Genomic DNA, 15460 nt, shown 5'->3' on the forward strand with positions numbered 1-15460 from the left:
CTTATTCTTAATCCATGGGCAAGGTCATATAAAAGTGACTCATAAAACAGGTGTATCTAAGTTATTTACAGCTTTAAAAATCAATGCCAATGCTTAAATTTCATCTATTACTTTTGAATAATTGAACTCCACCCTTGAAGTTATAATTGTAATCTTTAGAGCATCTTTTAACTATGTTTGGAAATGGACCAGAAACCAACTTAGCTTTTTTAAAAAAACTAATATAATCTTACTATTGCAATTTCAGCTAAACTCACTGTTTCTCATTCTTGGCAACTTTAAGAAGTGTGGATTAGAAGTTGAAGTCCACAGATCTTAAAATTGCTGGGGTAAGAAAGACTGTGCTAACTGAAGTTTCATATGGTGTTCAGAAAACCCATTAGAATAATTTCCCCAGCTGCTCTCAAAGCATTGTTATCCTGTGCCATGATTTTCAGTTCTGGAGGCAATAGAGCTGCAATACCACTAATAACTGGTTTCATGCCATAGGAACCACCTAAAAGTTCAAGGATATTTGTGGAATTTCAAGGAAATATGCAAAATCTCAAAGTTCATACAAACTATGAAAGTCTTTATGGGGAATACATCCATGCCCAGTAAGTAAACTCTTTTAGCCAATACCAACTTTTCTGGAGTGAATAGTTTTTTTTTACTTCTTCCACTACCATTCCATGGCATTATTTGGGTTGAGCTTCATGTACAGTTCTTGGGAAGGTTTTGCATGCAAACTAGGTAGTTCTATCCTCGTCCTCACTATAGATAGTCCTCAATTTACGACCAAAATTGAGTTCAAAATTTCTGTTCACTAAATGTTTAAGTGAAACATTTGTTAAGTGAATTTTGCCCAATTTTATGACCTTTCTTGCCACAGTTGTTAAGTGAATCACTGCAATTGTTAAGTTAGTAATACTGTTGTTAAGTGAATCTGGTTTCCCCAGTGACTTTGCTCGTTAGAAGGTCACAAAAGATGATTATAGGGCTCCAGAAAACTACAACTGTCATAAATATGAGTCAGTTGGCAAGCATCTGGAGATGCTGCAACAGTCATAAGTGTAAAAAATGGTCATAAGTCACTTTTTTCAGTGCTGTTGTAACTTTGAACAGTCACTAAATGAAGTGTTGTAAGTCGAGGACTACAAAGCACTGCTGTGTAATGTGTGGTCCATGGAATATTTCAAAAAAAACAAGTTTTGTTCTCTTAACCATTTTATTTCTTGGGATTTATTTTGCTGCTCTCACAAATGTACTATCTTGAAGTCATTACTGGCTTCATTGTTACAGAAGACATGTTCAGGCATGACTGTTATTTATTCACATAAAAAAAATCCAAAATGACCTGAGTTGAAAAGTTGAATGTCTTTCTATTTGATTTATTGGTCCCATAGCAGTAAAACTGCAGGCAAATCTTATCTGATTAAAAATGCTGTAATTTTTTGTTATTCAAGGATTAGAAATATTGCTTCAATATGATCTAGGCCAGTGTTCCCCAACCTTTCCAGCTTTGTGGAGTTGGGGGGAGGGGATGGTTCTGTGCAAGCAGTGGGTGCATGCACGCAGCTACATTTGCACAAATGTAGCTTCGTGCATATCGCCTGCGGCTAACACAAGTACAGTTGTGTAAGTATGTGCACACTCACTGACCTCTTCCACAGCCCAGTTCAGAACAGGCCAAGGTCCAGTAGTGGGCCGCAGCCTGGGGATTGGTAACCCTTGGTCTAGGCTATGAGTTTCCCAATGGCCATTTCATTCCAGTTGCTTTGGTGGTGCCTCTTTCCATACTATTATAACATTTTCATCAGTAGATCTCCAATGATTAGTCTTGTGTTCCAGTCAGCAAGATATCACTGCAAGGGAGGAGGAATCCTGCTTAAAATTTTGCATTGTGGCCCAAAATTTTAACAATAGATTTTATTGATTTATTTATATTTTTCCCATTTCTTAATTGCCCATCTCCCTTAGAGGGAGATCTTCTATATATCTTCTATAATACCGGTACCAGTAAGTGTACAAAATGTTTTCACCTCATCACCTTATTGACTCTCAAACTGTTTTTGGAGCAAATATTATTTACTTAGTGTAGTTAAATGTTTTGGGATATTTTTTGTAATTGGTATATTGAAAAAGAATTATATCTATATCCATATCTATCTATGAAAGGTTAGAAGAAAGATATGAGTCCCTGTTTGGTTGGTGCTCCTTTTGGGCCTTTGAACAGTTAGAGGCTGAAGAGCATCTGGCAATTTCTGTCCTATGAGTTGAAACCTATGTGAGGCCTCTGGAGGATTGGCAGAGAAGAGCTGAGCTATGACTGCTGGCACACCAATCAAGTCTTTGGTAGCTGGCGGTACAGTGCAGTAGCAGTGATGGACCTAGCAGTGTTGGAGATGCTTGCCAGCCAGTCTTTGTGAAAGATGCAGTAGTGGCAATAGTGGTGGATCCTTGTTGGAGGAGAGATACTTGGATGTAGTAGAATGGTTATTCTTTAAAAAAGTGGGTGGACTACACAAGGGTGCTTGGTGGGCCACATGTGGTCTGCGATTTGTGCATTGTGCAGGCTGTGTTGCACATGCATTTGTGTGTAATCCTTTTTGGGCCTGCCTTGTACACTTGAAAAGTGTAATGTCTGAATTCAGTCTCATTCCCCTCTCAGATTCTTTCTCCTCAACATGGAACATTATCTATATAATGCACAGTCTGTATAAAACACAACCCTCTCAGCTTTGTTATTTTAGGAGCTGCAACTCTTGCCCTTTTGAATAAGCCAACATCTCAAGAAAAACATTGCAGGAGCAGCAGGCTGGGATTGCTTTGATGAATAAATCTCCAGTGATGTCACTGGCATCCCCAAATGCCCATAATTCCGAGAATCATACTCCATTTTCTCCCCACTCCACACTAGTGCAATGGACATATTTATTTACAGGATAACTGATTTTTCCTGCCACATAAATTGTTTGAATGCTGGGAAAATGAACATCCCTACACCAAAGGCACTCAGCTGTGAAAAGTTCTCGGGATTCACTAAAAAGCAATGAATAAGTAACACAATTAATTTGGGGAAAAAAGAAGAGAAAAAAATCAGGTTCACCACAATAGGTAATATTGTAGGTAGTAGGAAATGCTCTAGGTCCATCTAGTGGAAAGAGAAAGAAAAAAAACCTGAGTTTCAGTTTTTTGCAGAATGATGCTTGAGGAGAAAAAAAAAGCTTTCCTTCTAAAGGACAAGTAAATTTAACTGAAGTTTATTGTAAATGTCAAGGCACTAAGACAGGCCACCCATTCATTGGCAACCTGTGGGCCCATCAGTGAGAATCTCTTGAGTTCTAGGAATCCTGAACTAATATTTTCAAAGGTACACACAGTGCCATCAAAACCAGCAGGCTTTGAAGGGTACTGCTTGTTCTTCTGAAAATGTCAGCTGTGAATTATCATGATTTTGCAATGCTTCCACCCACAAACTATAATACCATCCTGGCTTTCATCTCTCAAACAGCTATTCCTGGGAGCAGAGAAAGCTGATTGAATACAGAGTAATGTGTATGGGAGTACCTCTCAGGACCTTGGAGGTGCCCACATACACATGAAACAATTCAGTACTGTAAAATGCATCTATTCATGCTATCTCTGCTGTACCAGGAATTCATTTCTTTTCTGAGTACTCAATCTCTTTAAAATTACTTTGCCTTTATCTTTTTAGTACATTGATGACGGATTAATAGAGTGCTTAGAATTCTTTGCTATTTCCTCCCAAAGTAATCATCATATTGTTTATGTCCCAGAAAAAATATGGGCTGTTGTTAACACATATAACCTGCCTTGCCTCTGTGAGTCAAGATTGTGCATTGGGGATGGGGGGGGACCTTCCACCATATTATCTTTACAATAACTCTGAAAAATATATTGGGCTGAAAGACAGTCATTGGACCAAAGCAAACCAGGCATTTCCACCCAGCTCTATTATTACCCAAGAACTATTCTGATAATGTCTCACAATTGTCTTGATCTGAGCTCTGAGGGAACACCAAGAAGAGACTCCTTTCATTGAACTCAGAGATCTACTCTTGACCAGAGCTCCCCTGCCTTCATTCTTGCCTCCCTTTGTTTTCTTACAATAAAGGGGTAGAAGATCCAAACTATACTGCTCAAAAAAATAAAGGGAACACAAGCAGAAGACATCCGAGATCTGAATGAATGAAATAGCCTTATTAAATACTTTGTTCTTTACATACAGTAGTTTATACACTGTTCAAACAAGTAAAGGGAACACAAAACTACTGTATGTAACGAACGAAGTATTTAATAAGGCTATTTTATTCATTCAGATCTCGGATGTCTTCTGCTTGTGTTCCCTTTATTTTTTTGAGCAGTGTAGTTTGTCTCACTGGGAAGAGCAGCCCCAGAGATTGGAGGTTAGAAATGACAGAATTTTAGACTTAATAAACTTACTCACATGGTTCATTATTGAATATACATAGTAAGGCATTGTTGTCAGTTTCTTGTTCATCATCTAGAGCTAATGATGCCAGCCATTGTCTCCCAGGGGAAAGAAAAATATGTGTTGAAAGCTGTCATATGAATGGCGGGAGTCTGAAATTATTTGCAAACCACCCTCTCATCTTTCAATATAATTTTCCAGGATGTTGCTTCAGGTTCATTGTTGTTTGGTATAATGAACAAACTTCAATATTAGTATTTACTTATCTAAACAAAGAAACAGATTGACCTGGGAAGGCAAAAAAAGTGGGAATGGGAGCAACTTCCAACTTCCTGCTGGCTTCCCCATAGATTTTGCTTGTGGGAAACATCATGAGTTGAGGGGTTGGGTCCAGACTTAATTCACTATTCTACACATTGAGAAAATCCCCTGCGTTTTGTTCCTAGTAAATGATACAAAATCCCATCCTTAGCTACATTTTTTCTTGATGGGAAAGAAACAGCTGCCAACCTAATTTTAGTCTAGATCCAAAACAAGGGGAAGGAATAGCAAGAGCAAAAAATATCAAGAGAGGAATGGAAAATACAGTCACCAATGACAGTTGTCAGAACAGTTGTCATAAATCAAATGAGACTCCCAAGTATTTATCATGGAGTCCTGTCTCCTTGTTTCCTCTCGTCTCCTTATGACTCATGCAGATAAAAGACTATTGTGATGCTGTGTAGGGAACTGCCGACCATTTTTCTAAGTCTAGCCAAATATAACAGCAGAGTTTCGTAGGAAATATAATTTGTGAATTGGAATGACCAGAGTTCGAGTTTCACTTTATATTGGCTAATACTGGGAAAATAAGGAATGGGAAATATGGCTTCTTTGGGGAGGACAACTGAAGTCCCTGCATTTTGGTTTGGACATGCCTCCCTGATAAAATTTGGTATTTAGTGCAATGGCTTTATAATATCTTCTCCAATCATATCAGTTTCACAGTATTTAAGCATAACCACATTTTGTTCGGCTAGATTCTGTAAACAATGGTATTCAAGACCAATGTGCTTGGTTTTGACATTTATCTTTTCACTGTTTGCTGTATACATCCTTGATTGTCCTCGTGTAAAATGGTTGATTGTGATATTGGTGCTCCAAGATCTTCCTGATTCAACTAAATTGTTTCTTGGCTTGCATGAGAGGTATTCTGTTTCTGTAGAAAGCAATCCCAATGAGCTTTGGTTTTTGCTAGATCAGGGAAGTGGGTAGCCACTTGTAGATTTACAAATACTGGGGTCATCAGCCCAATCCATGTATCTTGTGAGCACTAGATCACCACTTTTGAATATTTTAAGCTCATGTCTATTGTTTGAGGTATTGCATGTCTCTTAATTGCATTCCAGTTTCTTTGACAAGGTTTATTTATATAGATTTGATATGGCAGTACCTGTATCTTGACATGAATTGCTGGCAGTGTATACAAGAATAGAATACTTGACCAAAATTCTGTTTATTAATCTTAGAATCTGCTAATGCATCAAATTCTTCTAATCTTCTCCTTAATGTTCCAATTACTTTTAAAGGTCTTCCAATACCAACACTTGAGTGATCTACAAAAATCCTTAACTTATAAGTTTCTTTTTAAATATTTATTCTCACAATTCTCCTATTGTTCATTTGCTAAATTGCGTCCAACTTTTTATGACCCCATGGACCATAGCACGCCAGGCCCTCTTGTCCTCCACTGTCTCCCTGAGTCTGCCCAAACCCATGCCTGCTGTGTTGATGCTATTATCTAACCATTTTATCTTCTGCTGTCCCTTCTCCTTTTGTCCATAATCCTCCTGCCTTTTCTTATATCTCTATTCAGTATTTCAAGAACCAAACAAAGAAGAGACAGCGGGCATCTCTGTGTTGTTCCTTTTTTATCTTATAGGGTTTTGTTAGATGTCCATTAATAATTATTTATACTTTTGTGACGTATAAATTGATCTTACCCATTTTATAAAGCACTCTCCAAAATTTCTATCTTCCAAAATCTTGAACAAGAAAGCCCAGTTAAAATTGCCAAAGGCCTTCTCTGCATCTAAGAAAATCAACACTGCTTGCTTTTCATTATGTTGCTACAAATATTCCAAAATATCCAACACATATCTAACATTAAGATGTTAACAAAAATATGGAAATAGAAGATCACATAAACTTTAATATTGCTGAGAAGCATTTCTTGATAAAAATGAACATTTTGCCTAGAACAATGTTTCTTTTTCAGACAATACCTGTTTGATAACTGATGTGCCATTGCATCAGTGGCTGAAGGATATGTCTACATTTATGTGGCAGGAGAAAAAAATGAGTTAAATATAAGCTGTTACAAGATGCAAAAAAAAGAAGGTGATTGCTTCTACCTGGTTTGAAATTGCATTTTGCAGCTTGCTGTTTGGTTTGGTTGAAAGAGTGGTTGCTGCTGAGGAATAAAAGGTTTTTGGAATTACAAGGACACAATCTGAGATTTAGGGGACATGGATATTTATGGTTTAATGTGGATTTAAAAAATCATATTATACATGTTATATTGACAATACAGAATAGATACAAACCCAGGTTCAAGGATGGTCTCAGCACACAAAGCATTTTATAGCTGAAAACTAATAGACAAACACAATGGCTAACTTATTGAGAGATATAATTTTTTTCAAGAGAAAAGTAAAATAAAATCAAGAAAATAACTGGTGAAAGAAGGATATAGTTTTCATTGATTCTTCATAGGTTTTCATAGGTATTAGATTTAAAGTAGATAAAAGAGTTTATGATTTGAACAAACATGATTTGAATTTGAAATAGAATTATGTACAAATAATGAGCACATAATTGCTAAAATGCATAAACTTTTATTGACATTTGAAACAGAAGAACAAGTGAATGAATTTATGATAAAGTGAGCTGAATTTTTTGGTTGTAATATACTGAGGGAACAAAGGGGAAATATATGATTGAAAGGACTAAAATTTACACTATATTAATCTTAAAGAAATTTTTTGTAAAATGATTGGTATATATCACTAGAGAAATTGACTAGAATGTATAAAAGAACATCAAATGTACATTAGAAATATGAAAAAGAAGGGATATTTTATCATTTTAAAAATTAATATATAATTGAGATCATAGATTTTTCATTTGGAATTGATGTACAAACAGTTATTTAAAAAGTCATGGATTTTTAAAATACATAATAACTGTAGCAAGGTTATTGTATGCATAAAAATGGAAAGATTTGGTACTATCCTTAATGGTGAAATGGTTGGTGAAGATGATGAAACTTGCTGAGATGGCTAAGTTCTGTTATGTGGTTGGAGAAAAGACAATATTTGTGTTTATTGCTACCCCAAATTCCCTTATGGACATTTTGTATAAAAATGTAAAAGAGGAAATAATGAATTTATGATTTGTGGTTTTGATGATTAGACATGATAGATCAGGGGTGTCAAACTTAATTTCATTGAGGGCCACATCAGAGTTGTGTTTGACCTTAGGGGGCCGGGGTGGGTGTGGCTAGGGTGGGTGTGGCTAGCTTGATGCCACTCGTTTGGGGCGCCTGTGGTGGCCCGAGCACTCTGCCAGCAAAAATGGGCTTCCAAGCTCTGTTTTCAGCTGCGACAGCCTCCTGCAACCCTCTGCCAGCGAAAATGGAGCTCGGGAGGACCGCACATGGCCCTCCTGAGCTCTGTTTTCACTGGCAGAGGCACCGCAGGCTGGTCCTTCGCTGTTTCCAGGTTCCCACGGGCCAGATCTAAGCATCCTGTGGGCCAGATTCGGCCATGGGCCTTGAGTTTGACACCCCTGGGATAGAGTATAGAAAGAAGAGAATTACTTTGTAACTAGAGTAAAAAGTAAATTTATAATTGCATTTATGATTGTTGTAAAGAAGATTGGAAGGTACTTTATATATGTTTTCTTTTCTATTTTCATTATACCTTTTCCCTTTCTTGCATTTTTAGTTTTCTTTTTGATTTCTTACTTTTACTTTTTCTTTTTTTACTTTACTTTAGTTTGCATTATTTTCCTTTTTTAAAAAATTATATAAACAATCGCCAAAATTTTATTTTTTGTTAAAACGTATCTTATATTTTGATAATTTTGTATTACTTTGATACAAATTATATCAAATAGCAGATTTTGTGTGTCAGATAAATGTGGCAGCTTATATACAATGTACTAGTGGGGTAGGGAAAATCCAGATAAAGAATTTAGTTCCTCCATCTGCCTCCACCCCCTTGCCAGTCTGGTTCAATATTAGTTACACGACTTTCTGGAATGAAGCGTTCGTTCATCCATTGTGATTTACTGACATTGGCCACAGCCTTGCAGCTGAAAGAAGGCCTTCTACTAGTGATGTTCTGTAATCTTCCAGTGCTAACCTGGATTTTAGTCTAGATTCGGGTATGATTCTCAGATCTTTTATTCTGTACTTGCATTCTGTGATTGGGTTTGGAAATTTTTTAGTTATCTACTAGAACAAATGTCAAAGAACTGTGACATATGCAGGTAGTCCTCCCATTATGACAACTGAGCCCAAAATTTATGTTGCTAAGTGAAACATTTGTTAAGTGAGTTTGTCCATTTTACAACTTTTCTTGCCACAGTTGTTAAAGGAATCATTGCATATGTTAAGTTAGTAACATGGTTATTAAGTAAATCTGGATTGCCCATTGACTTCGCTTGTCAGACGGTCGCAAAACCTGATCACATGACCTCAGAACACAGCAACCATCATAAATTTTGATCATGTGACCAAGGGGATGCTGCAAAGGTTGTAACTGTGAAAAACAGTCATAAGTCACTTTTTTCAGTGCTGTTGTAACTTTGAACAGTCACTAAATGAACTGTTGTAAGGCAAGGACCACCTGCATTTTTCCAATAGAAGACAATTTCTGTGGAAAACTGATGATGCAGATTAATTATCTGATAATAATGAGCAAGTCTGAAACTGGTCAGGTATAAACAATGAAGAGATGACAGAAGCAGACATATTGCTGCTCTAACCTAAGCAAAAATCCAAGAAAAAAAGCAGAATGAAACTGTATTGACTTCTTCCTGTTCTGTGGTAGACTGGGGTTTATAAAGCCAAATAGAAATGGAAACATATGTGCCTTTTGCAGTTTATAGGTAATATGCCCACAATATGAAATCTGCACGGCTTAATTTCTGAGACAAGTATATTCTACTGACAGGTTTAACCACAGATTCTCGTTCTATTAATAGTTAGCCAGTGGCTTTTGGAACTAGACTTGAAGCAAAAATCACAGGAAATATATATGTAAAACTCTGAACCTTTAGGAAAATTGTTAATTATAAACCTTAAGTGCAGGAATAAATAAGATAGTTGAACAATGTTGGAACAGATCCTCTCATTTTTTTCTTAGCTTTCTGATGCAGGCATTAGAGGATGGCTCTGATTTGGCCATGCCATTGGGTAGGGCAGCCTGCAAATACAATCAATGATGTTTTCCTATTAACCCCAGGGATACAGGACATGGAACTCTTTTAGGGTTGGCCAATCTTTGACTTTTGTTGTGTTTTTTAGAGGAAATCTTTGGAATCCTGCCAGCCAGATTCCTGGAGCAGAATTCTTGTAAACATGGATGTAAAAAACATGAGCATGCATGTACATCAGCTTGGTTGCCACAAGATGTCACCCTACCTTTACAAAAGTTGCTATTTCAGCAACAAATTATTGTACAATGGGAAACTAGTATGCTTTGTAGATTATTGAATGGATATCTCTTTATTTGAAATTATCAGAAATGAGTGAACCTGGCACACAATAGAGCCTGGGTTATGGGGGGAAGGAATTTAAATCAATCTTGCTGATGTTTCTCCCAAAAACTATTTGAGGTAACAGGAAAGGCAAGCTGGTGCCCATGTTTATTTGGCAGGACGAAGAGGTGACCACGCAAAGCAAGAGACTGACTGTTCTTTGAAAAAAAAGAGACATCTCTAATCTATTAACAGTAGCAAACAACTGCTACTTGTGAGAAATAAATATGTTGACAGAAAAACACAAGTGTCACACCCTTTGGGATATTTTCCTTGAATGTTGCAAATAGGCTATGCCAGCTGAAGGTACAGCAAAGCTGTGCATTTTGCTTGAGATTGATTGTACAACTACCTACTTGGCAGAATCTATCTCCTGCAATGTGGGAAGAGTTTTGGCCCTTTTGTTTTCATTACTTGTTTCTGCTAATGAATATCAAATACAAATTCATATACACTATGTTCCTAATTTTCACTATTTTAAACTTTCTTTTAATTGATCATTTCATATATCATAACATCAAAGAATACAATGCAAATTTTGTCATATATAGGATCATATGCTGCCTCATCCAAGAAAGTGTATATTTTTTTCTCTGAGAAACCTTCACATGAGGAGAGTCCAAAAATGTCTTGAGAATGCTTTCAGCAGCTTAAAAATTAAAAAATCTTAATGTCTATCACATCTTCTTCCAAGATACTGTTTTTCAGTAATTCCAGTGCAATATCTAATTTCCTATCTATGATTTGCATGACCTTCCTTCCTTCCTTCCTCCCTGACAGCATGTCACACTAGACAGTTGTGCTAAGAAACCACATGGATGGGTGAAGCTCAGCCACAAGAGTGTGTGCCTTGTAACAAGTTCATTGTCAAGGTTGGGGATATTCAACAGTTCTGTAACACCTCAAACTTTTATTAGTGCACAGAAAAACTGAGTCAAAACTGTTTTAAAGTTAAACTTTATTTTGTAATTCTTTATAGGAATATCAATAAAAGACCTCAAATGTATCTCTATCTGTACATATACAAGAACCTGTTCAAAAATATTCACAGAACAAAAATAAATCTTCTTTAGAACAAACCCAGACAATGAAATGCAGAAGTAGATCCTGGGGACCTGAGGAATCCAGCACTATGAGCAGAAAAATACAGGACTGTGGTTTGGAGGATGGGTGGGGTGTGGAGTCATAAAATAAAGATCCAGATAGAAATAAATTATTGAAAGCTAACACTGAAAACAAATGTCTGGTAAAATAATTTTCATTAAGGCCCTGAAGGAAGCGTATTGTTGTACTTACAAAACTCATAAATGCTCTCACCAGCATACCCCTCTCACCCCATCTCTTAGACTATGGGGGATAGTCTAATCAAAGGCCATAGATATCATTTTACCAACACCACACTAAATTTGGGAAGGAGGCATTATAGTCGCAACCCAGATTATTACAAAGCTGCCTACAAGCTTGCATTTCTGAAATGGCACCATTTCATGATTAAGAGAGAGCCAAATGGAACTCATTTCCCAAACCCAACTCTTTCTCATTTCAATGGCAGGTTGATACAAATGTATAGACCAACACATTCAGTTGTCCAGAATGATTCTACTTCTTTCAGAGGACTATGAAATTCAGCCATCCTGGGGCTTGGTGTCTCTTTCAGCCTGCTACCACCATGCACTTGAACAGACTTGCTTGGGCTTCCCTGAAAAATATAGCTGATTTCCCACATGAAGAGCAGAACGTTGATCTCAGGCTGTTCTCAGAGATATTCCAGTTTAAGTAAAGTATCTGAGGCTATTTAGGAATGTGATATTGAAATTATTTTATTGCCAGCATTTGTCTTTTCCATTTTTTTTAAAGCATTAATATAAGGAGCAATTAAGGATTTCATTAAATCTTTAGCAAATTGCTTTATCTGGGGAAAAAATGGTTCTAGTGCAACAAAAGGCATTATGGCTGACAGCCTCAAATTCTATCACGTAGTATCATGATGCCATATAGTTTTGACTTGGCTTCATGTACACCCAGAGTAGAAAATGATGGCCATTCGTCTTAGCTGAAATACAAACCTCTTAAAGGAATCATCCAAACTAATTCCTCTTTCAAGTTGAATTTTAATTTTTAATTAGTTGAACATGCTTTTTAAAATACTTTAAAATTAAAAATGGTTAATTCTAAAGGAGTTTGTTTCCTCACTGCATAAATTTTAATCCATCACAAGCATTTTCTTTACTTAGAAAATGATTTTATTTTTGTGAGTAGAAAAATACTAGTTTGATAAATTTGTTGATTTTTATAATGGTAATAAGAGAAACAAAATGCACTGTGACTAAAGGAGTTGTTTGGAGAAAATAGGGATTGGTACAGGGTTAAAGAGGCCCTTCTCTGTTCAAAACTGGCAATTCACTCCCCATATTGTAATGGTAATGCTGCCTAGGGAATGCTGAGATAAGAGAGGGCACAGCCTACAGCTGCACAATGGGTGGAGAGATACAGAAGGAACTATCTCTAGCTTCTAAAGGAGATGGCTAGAGATTTGTATTTTCAGACTTGTAATGTAGCTTTATGATAAGGTAGAATTAACTCATTTGGCTGTGTTTCCTGTCTGGTCTATCTGGGAAAGGCTGAAAGCTATTCCCATTTTAAAAAAATCAGTCACAATTCCAGGCTCTAAAAGAATCTATGTCAGCCTCTGTGCTTGTTACAAGAAGCCAAAATTGTAATGGAAAAAAACCCAAAAAGTTTATAAAAAAATGGTGAAGAAATGTTTCTTAAAATACAAGCTTCTTGCAAAAACAGAAGCAAGAATAAAGAAAACTTTGATGAATATATTTCTGGAAAACTGGCAGGTATTCATGGATTTTTTTTTAAATAAAACAATTCTGAGGAAATTATATAATAATAAATACTGCTTTCTTCTTGATCTGGAATTGGCAAATCATGGCTGGCGGTCAGGTATAAGCATCCTGGGCAAAGGCAGCCTATCAGTAGCCTCCACAGAGGCAGAGGATGAGATCAGAAAAGGTTTTGCCAGTATATTTGACAAATGTGTAAGAGAAGATTTGTTATCATTTCAATTCATATTAAAATATATTTACAAGAATGAATAAAGGACAATAAATAAAGAAATATCTTTAAATAAGGAATGCCTTGTAGTGGTAAAGGAGAATGCCTCTTAAAGTCAAAATATGGCAGGATAAAGTTTCTGGTGCAGAGATGAGGTGGACCCTTGCTAAATATGATTTCAAAATTTTACTGGAAAATTTGAGGGTTGTCTTTTTTCAACTTTTGGCTACGGTTGAAAATAGGTAGCTGAAACAACTAAGCAAGAAGTTGAAAAAGACAAAGACAGAAAAAAGCAAGGGGAAATAAGTTCCAGGCCAGACACAATCACATACAGAGATGCAGTTTGCTAGGAGCTTTATGGAGGAGTAAGCAAATACAGTTAATGACAGGCAGGGCATGAGCAAAAACTCACACTTAGTACAAAATAACACTCTTGGTGAGCTTGCTTGCAACAACTTTCAAGCTGGGAGAGCTCAAATGAGTGGATAGAAGGATAGTTAGATCATGTTCCAAAGGTCTACCCATTGTGGATGGGTTGGCAAGTAGTCAAATTCAAAGAACTAGAGTTTTAGGATGCCAGGGCATTATTTGTTGGGGATTTGTTGGCTGCTTCCCACAACAGAAACCAGGCTAGCAGAGACTCTGAAATGAAGCCTATGCTGGTAAAGCCAGTCAAAGTGATATGATGACTCCCCTGGATGGTTCCCCAGATAACTCTCCAGATGTCAGTTTGGAGGAGGATGAACCAGTTCCAGGCATGTCTAGAGGGGAGTTGACCAATGGCTCCAAGCAGCTGTCAGAGAGGATTTGGCTGAAGCATAGCTGCAGCAGGACAGCTCTAAGGTGAGGAAAACACGTAGCTTCAGCCAATCAGTGATGAGGAAGAGGAACTGCCTTCTACACCTGATCCAAGAACATGTAGGGCAGAGAAAAGGCAGGAGCAGAGAAGTTCAGCCACATTACTCGTGAGGAGAAAGCCTCACCTTCTTGATGGGCTGCAGGGAAGCTGGCTATTTAGCACATCAGACAGATGGAGGCGATCCTGGGAACAATGTGTTCATTTCCTAGCTGTGTGTCATTGTGATTCCTGCCTTGCTTTGGATTGACACTGTGCCTTGACTTGGATTGTGCCTTGTGAATTCTGGGCTTTTCTTGACTCATGAACCCTTTTGTATTGTGGATTTAATTTTGCCTGGTGGGTTTATTTTGATTGGGAAACTTTCAAGTGACTTGTGGACTCATTTGCCGTTGCTCTGTGGATTACCATTAGTCTGCTTGTGGCTGGACTTAATTGGGACAGTTCTGAGTTTTTGGTGAAAGGAGTTGCTGAGGAATATTAATAAACACAATAAACCACAGGTGTATGTGTGTTTGTGTTCATGTGTGTGTGTGTGTGACAGAGAGAGAGAGTGCATTGGTGAGGAGAAGCCCAGAGCTCCATTGGTCTGTTCACCATACATGGAGTACTTAGACTAAAGCAGGTGCTCTGGATTCTGTTCATCTTCTGCTGGGAGTGGGGCTACTCCAGATTATTGCGGGCTGGATCAGTCCCAGACCATGATGCTCAAGGTCAAGATCCTCGAGTCAGACTTGGCCATGTGAAGCGGGCTACAGATATGATTCTGGAAGACCTTCCTGTGATATAGCTGGCAACTGACATGCCCAGAGAGAATGTCTCTCTCTGGACTGTCATTTGTTTCAACTCACTAACAGAAGGAACAGGCTTTCCTTTCATTTATCGGACTCTCCTGGGTTAGTGAGAGTCCTAGGATCATCCCTCAAGATCCTCTGATACAGCAACGGTCTGCAAGTAGTTTCAGAAGCTGTGCTTTGAAGCAGATGGTGAGTTGAAGCTGAGGGCAGAGGGTTGCAATCACTTCATTGTTGGATAAAACAGCAGTTTTGGAATTTATTTTTTTAGATGGACAATAAGTAATGCCTTTCATTTATTAATTTATGAGATTATTTTCTTTATTAGCTAAAAGATGCTCTCTTTAGTCACAGCCTGTTACTGCTTTTTGAAGCTCTGTGTCATTTTTAAGACTTCTTTATTGTTAAAGGACAAGGGAAAGGGTTGCTAGCCACAAGCTAAAAGAAGGAAATGTGCAGTATCTTTTCTTCTTAAGTGTGATAAAGAAGTGTAAGTGTAAGGATAGA

Source organism: Pantherophis guttatus, chromosome 3 (assembly GCF_059756535.1).
Source record: "Pantherophis guttatus breed Tessera chromosome 3, ASM5975653v1, whole genome shotgun sequence".
Lineage (NCBI taxonomy): Eukaryota > Metazoa > Chordata > Lepidosauria > Squamata > Colubridae > Pantherophis > Pantherophis guttatus.